Raw genomic sequence first — 7598 nt, 5'->3', positions numbered from 1 at the left:
CTGAAGAACACTAATGTTAATGCCTCAGTACTGTCAACCCCAATTGCTCAAAAAATCGTGAATCAGGCCCTAAAAATCATGAGACTAGTGAAAATTAATGAGATTTTTAAAATAAATTTGTGGTTCTCTTTATTCCCTCAGGTTTCTGAACCTTTAGGGCAGCAGAAGAATCTGTCCTATCTCGGGGCCTCTCCTTCTGCCCCTCCACCTCCACGAACGTGATACAGTTCTGTGGTGACCTAGAATCCTATTTTCGACATCTCCGACTCAAGGAATATTTCCAACACACCTCTGAACAACATACTAACCCACAGAGACCTTCCTACCAAGACTACAAAAAGAAGGATTCTGGGTGGACTCCTCCTGAGGTCGAAACAATAGACTGGACTTCTACATAGAGTGCTTCCGCCGATGTGCACGGGCTGAAATTGTGGAAAAGCAGCATCACTTGCCCCATAACCTCAGCCGTGCAGAACACAATGCCATCCACAGCCTCAGAAACAACTCTGACATCATAATCAAAAAGACTGACAAAGGACGTGCTGTCGTCATCATGAATAGGTCGGAATATGAACAAGAGGCTGCTAGGCAGCTCTCCAACACCACTTTCTACAAGCCATTACCCTCTGATCCCACTGAGGGTTACCAAAAGAAACTACACCATCTGCTCAAGAAACTCCCTGAAAAAGCACAAGAACAAATCCGCACAGACACACCCCTAGAACCCCAACCTGGGGTATTCTATCTGCTACCCAAGATCCATAAACCTGGAAATCCTGGACGCCCCATCATCTCAGGCATTGGCACCCTGACAGCAGGATTGTCTGGCTATGTAGACTCCCTCCTCAGGCCCTACGCTACCAGCACTCCCAGCTATCTTCGAGACACCACTGACTTCCTGAGGAAATGACAATCCATTGGTGATCTTCCTGAAAACACCATCCTAGCCACGATGGATGTAGAAGCCTTCTACACCAACATTCCACACAAAGATTGACTACAAGCCGTCAGGAACAGTATCCCCGATAATGTCACAGCAAACCTGGTGGCTGAACTTTGTGACTTTGTCCTCACCCATAACTATTTCACATTTGGGGACAATGTATACCTTCAAATCAGCGGCACTGCTATGGGTACCCGCATGGCCCCACAGTATGCCAACATTTTTATGGCTGACTAAGAACAACGCTTCCTCAGCTCTCATCCCCTAATGCCCTTACTCTACTTGCGCTACATTGATGACATCTTCATCATCTGGACCCATGCAAAAGAAGCCCTTGAGGAATTCCACCATGATTTCAACAATTTCCATCCCACCATCAACCTCAGCCTGGACCAGTCCACACAAGAGATTCACTTCCTGGACACTACGGTGCTAATAAGCGATGGTTACATAAACGCCACCCTATACCGGAAACCTACTGACCGCTATGCCTACCTACATGCCTCCAGCTTTCATCCAGACCACACCACACGATCCATCGTCTACAGCCAAGCTCTACGATACAACCGCATTTGCTCCAACCCCTCAGACAGAGACAAACACCTACAAGATCTCTATCAAGCATTCTTACAACTACAATACCCACCTGCTGAAGTGAAGAAACAGATTGACAGAGCCAGAAGAGTACCTAGAAGTCACCTACTACAGGACAGGCCCAACAAAGAAAATAACAGAATGCCACTAGCCATCAACTTCAGCCCCCAACTAAAACCTCTCTAGTGCATTATCAAGGATCTACAACCTATCCTGAAGGACGACCCATCACTCTCACAGACCTTGGGAGACAGGCCAGTCCTTGCCTACAGACAGCCCCCCAACCTGAAGCACATACTCACCAGCAACCACACACCACACAACAGAACCACTAACCCAGGAACCTATCCTTGCAACAAAGCCCGTTGCCAACTGTGTCCACATATCTGTTCAGGGGACACCATCATAGGGCCTAATCACATCAGCCACACTATCAGAGGCTCATTCATCTGCACATCTACCAATGTGATATATGCCATCATTACCAGCAATGCCCCTCTGCCATGTACATTGGTCAAACTGGACAGTCTCTACGTAAAAGAATAAATGGACACAAATCAGATGTCAAGAATTATCACATTCAAAAACCAGTCAGAGAACACTTCACTCTCTTTGGTCACTCGATTACAGACCTAAAAGTGGCGATTCATCAACAAAAAAAATTCAAAAACAGACTCCAACGAGAGACTGCTGAATTGGAATTAATTTGCAAACTGAATACAATAAACTTAGTTTTACTTTGTGTAATGACACATCCACTCCCAGTCTTTATTCAAGCCTATTTCCCCATGTTTATTCCCCCCCCCCCCCACTGTTCCTCACACCTTGATTATCACTACAAAAGATCCCCCCCCCCCGGCTCTCCTGCTGGTAATAGCTCACCTGACTTGATCACTCTTGTTACAGTGTGTATGGTAACACCCATTGTTTCATGTTCTCTATGTATATAAATCTCTCCACTGTATTTTCCACTGCATGCATCCGATGAAGTGAGCTATAGCTCACAAAAGCTTATGCTCAGATAAATTTGTTAGTCTCTAAGGTGCCACAAGTCCTCCTTTTCTTTTTGCGGATACAGACTAACACGACTGCTACTCTGAAACCTGTCTTTAGGGCTCATGTTTTCTCTGTAAGCTTTCAAGCTTTTCTTTACTTTTCTTTTTTCTTTGCAATCATGACAGCTAGAAACTTTTCTAAAAATGAAAGCTGAGATTCTCATGAATTCATGTAACTCCAGGCACTGGGGCTTTCAGAAGACTGTGAAATGTCATGATGGAGATGTCAAGCACTGAATGCCAATTTTTCAAAATTAGGTGCCTAAAGTTAAAAATAAGTTTAATCCCTAGTGAGGAAACTAGAAAGGAGTATAAACTCTGGCAAGTCAAATGTAAAAATATAATAAAATATGCCAGTAAAGAATTTGAAGAGCAACAAGCTAAAGACACAAAAACTAAAAGCAAGTATATTTCTAGGTATATCAGAAGCAGGAAGCCTGCCAAACAGTCAGTGGGGCCACTGGATGATTGAGGTGCTAAAGGAGCACTCAGGGAAAACAAGACCATGGTAGACAAGCTAAATGAATTCTTTGCTTTGGTCTCCACTGCAGAGGATCTGTGGGAAATGCCCACACCTAAGCCACTCTTTCTAGGTGACAAACCTGAGAAACTGTCCCAGATTGAGGTGTCAGTAGAGGTGGTTTTGGAACAAATTGGTAAATTTGACAGTAATATGTCACCGGGACCAAATTGTATTCACCCAAGAGTTCTGAAGGAACTCAAATATGAAACTGCAAAACTACTAAGTGTGGTATGTAACCTATTGCTTTAACCAGCATCCGTACCAGATGACTGGAGGGTGGCTAATTTTAATAATTTTATGAACAAATCTGTAGAGGCAACCCTAGCAATAAATGCCAGTAAGCCTAATTTCAGTACCAGGCAAATTGATTGAAACTACAGCAAAGTACAGAATTATCAGAGACACAGATGAACATGGTATATTGGAAGAGTCAACACTTCTTTTATAAAGGGAAATCATCCCTCACCAATCTATTAGAATGCTTTGAGGATATCAACAAGCTTGTGGACAAGGGTGATCCAGTCAATATAGTGTACTTGGACTTCAGAAAGCCTTTGACAATATCCTTTACCAAAGGCTCTTAAGCAAAGTAAGCTGACATGGGGTAAGAGAGAAGGTCCTCTCTTGGATCAGTAACTGGTTAAAAGATAGGAAACAAAGGTTTGGAATAAATGGTCAGTTTTCACAATGGAGAAAGGTAAATATGGGGGTCCCCCAAGGATCTACAATGGGACCTGTGATGTTCAGCATGTTAATAAATTATCTGGAAAAGGGGGAAGAACAGTGAGGTGGCAAAGTTTGCATATACAAAATTACTCAAGATAGCTAGCAGTATATGTAACAGATGATAAGCAGACTTAATACAGGAAGATATGGGAAGAAACTTTCAAGGTAAAAGATTACTTTAAAATCAATAGCCTAGGGAGGAAAGTTGAGGTTTTAATTAAGGAGAGTCATAGCAGATTAAACAATGAAAGATAGAATCGTAAGACTGGAAGGGATCTCAAGAGGTCATCCAGTCCAGTCTTCTGCACTCATGGCAGGATCAAATATTATCTAGACCATCTCTGACAAGTCTTTGTCTAAACCTACTCTTTAAAATCTCTAATGATGAGGATTCCACAACCTCCCTAGGTAACTTATTCCAATGTTTAACCACCCTGACAGGGAGTTTTTTTCCTAATGTTGATCCTCAGAGGTTAAGGAGGACAATTTCTCCCTCCTCCTTGTAACAACCTTTTATATACTTGAAAACTTATCATGTCCCCTCTCAGTCTTCTCTTCTCCAAACTAAACAAACCTAATTTTTTCAATCTTCCCTCATAGGTCATGTTTTTAAGACCTTTAATGATTTTTTTGCTCTCCTCTGGACTTTCTCCAGTTTGTTCACATCTTTCCTAAAATATGGCACCTAGAACTAGACACAGTACTGCAGCAGTGGCCTAATCAGCGCAAAGTAGAGTGGAAGAATTACTTCTCTGGTCTTGCTTACAACACTCCTGCTAATAAATCCCAGAATGATGTTTGCTTTTTTCCAACAGTGTTCCACTGTTGACTCATATTTAACTTGTGATCCACTGTTACCCCCAGATCCCTTTCTGCTCCTTCCTAGGCCCTCATTTCCCATTTGAATGCATGCTACTGATTGTTCCTTCCTAGGTGGTGTACTTTGCATTTGTCCTTATTGAATTTCATCCTATTTACTGCAGAGCATTTCTCCAGTTTGTCCAGATCATTTTGAATTTTAATCCTATCCTCCAAAGCACTTGCAACCCCTTTGACCTTAGACTCATCCGCAAACTTTATATGTATACTCTCTGTGCCATTGTCTAATCTGATGAAGATATTGAAGAGAACCGGACCCAGAACTGATCCCTGCAGGACCCCACTTGATATTCTCTTCCAGCTTGACTGTGAACCACTGATAATTACTCTCTGGGAATGGTTTTCCAGCCAGTTATGCACCCACCTTACAGTAGCTCCATCTAGGTTGTATTTCCCTACTTTGTGAGACAGTATGAAAAGCCTTACTAAAGTCATTGAGTAACGGACCTACTCTGTCCTTGGTCTTCCTCTTGCTTCTAATGTATCTGTAGAATCTTTTCTTATTATTGAGTACTGTTTTATCATAAGGAGAATTCCAATCTCTGAAGAATTTACTAAATGAGAGTTATTCTGCAACTAGGAACTAGGCAGATAAATGGGAAACAGATCACCACTGCTTTTAGATTCACAGAAAGCATCCGTTATAAGCAGCAGCTCCTCCTACCAAAACCTGTCAAACATCATTCCTGAATGAAGACCTACTCACAATCACCTATCTACGCCACAGTAAGGACAGTCATAAGTGACCAAAGCTGGTACTACTGGACACTTTATAGCTTGTAAGTCCTTTTTTTTTTTTTTTTTGGCCCCCTTCTCTTCAAGGGGATGTTTATTTTGTCCCATGAGTTTCTGCATAATTCCTTAATATATTTTTATATTACACATGAACAGATCACACCTGCCTAGCAGTAACTTTATGAACTATCTTCAATCAGGTTACTGAGGAGGTCAGTACAATACAAACAAACAATAGAAAAGGTGTATCTGGAAAACAGACTCCCAGCCTTACAAAGTCACAATGTTACTATACATCATTACAGGATCAGGCTCCAATATCATTTTAAAGAGCTAATTTAAATAAGGACTAAGCTATTGTAATTGTAAGCATTTTATTTTGACACAATGTTGATGTGGCCTATTTCAAACAACTGCTTACTATGGGCTCAACTGTGTCCATCCCTGTATGGATACAGAGAAAGCAGGTGGGAGGAGGGGGAAGACAGCACAATGAGCTTTCCTTCCTTGCATCCATGTACAGGGACCAGACATAAATGCATTCTTTCTGCTCAGGAAATGCAAGGATTATGAGCCTGATTCTACTCTCATTAAAGTCACTAGCTACATTTCTATTCACTTCAATGGTGCAGCATTGTATCCTAAGTGATAATAGTAGCCACAGTGGCAGTAGCCTCACCAAATTGGGCAGGGAAGGGTACAGAAGGGACAGAGTCATACCGCTATGCTTCCTCCACCCTGCTCCACATCTGCCACTAGAGATGGCTACATAGTTTGGGTGGGAACAGAGAAATGCCACACTTTACACAGTCCAGCCAAGAGGTGAAGCAGCAGCTTCTCATTCCCTTTGAATCAGAGATACAACGGCCTTGATCCTGCAAGGTGTTGAATGTTCCCCATGAAGTCCTGATTGCCCTCATCATCTACTGAAGTCAACAAGAGTTGACATAACTCACTCCCTTGGAGGAATGCTCAACACGTTGACAGATTGAGCCCATTGTCTTTAAGTGCTCCTACTAGCTCTTCCCTTCCAGACCTCGTTTAGCCTTGTATATGCTATAATAATGTGCCATTCCCACACATTCCTGTGCAGCACTACAGGTGCACCCTACCTTAGTTTCTCCCAGTTAAGTCATCAGTAAGTTAACCAGGCTTCTAAGTGCCAAAAGTAGCCATCTTCCCAGGGTCTCATTTATTAACAGAAAGTTCAACAGCAATACAAGAAAGACCTTCACCCAGGCAGACATCAATTGAGTCTAACAGTCCCATATTCAGGCCCCTGAATCTGAAAGATACTCTCAGCCTTGATTTCCTCTGTTAGAGCCAGGACCTCCTCAGCACCTGCTGACAGCAGCTCTTCTCCAGGCAACATACAGCTTCTCAGAGGCTGGAGCTCCTGAAGCTGTCATGAAGAACTTCCCCCTAAAGTCTTTCCTTAGGAGTTCTCCTGTTCTGTTTCCTGCATCTTCTCTCTAGAAATAATCCCTATAACTGACCTGTGGCAGCCTTTTCTTAGCCAGTTAGTTGCCAAGCAGCCACGTAGGCAGCTAATTACCTACAGGAGGGCGGAAATGGATTCATTCTCATAAAGCTCTTCTTGGATAGACTGGGCCTACCCTGTAACACATACAATATAAATATTCCAATCAAACATTTAACTGAGACTGGTAGCAAGCTCAAGAAAGCTTTAAATTTCTCTCTGCTTGTAATCTCATCACAGATATGGAGAGGCTACTTCATCTCTCTCATGATCAATAGAATGTACATTCAGGAAATGTTTATTCTGCAAGCACATTAAACTACAATAGCAAGGCTGAAAAATAACGGCAGTTATCAAATAATTTATACCAAGGAGTATTTGACTGGCTGCTCGAAACTCTAGCAGCAGATTATTAGTTTTGCACCCTGACTCTGCTTATAATTTAGCATTTTTACGAGAACAAAAGCATATCCATATATAATTCTTTTAAATAATTCATTTGAACATGCAATGACATAATTAACAAGACAACAATAGACAACTCCAGAGTCTAGTCACGCCGCATCCTTATGGATATACGGTTGTGTCCTTTCCTGCTTGCTGACAGCATAGGAGTTGGATTACCTTGTGATAACCATGCTGTATTTTATGCCTCATTACTGA

The sequence above is a fragment of the Natator depressus genome, chromosome 4 (assembly GCF_965152275.1).
Source record: "Natator depressus isolate rNatDep1 chromosome 4, rNatDep2.hap1, whole genome shotgun sequence".
In the NCBI taxonomy this organism is placed as follows: Eukaryota; Metazoa; Chordata; order Testudines; family Cheloniidae; genus Natator; species Natator depressus.
This window is presented reverse-complemented; position numbering follows the sequence as displayed.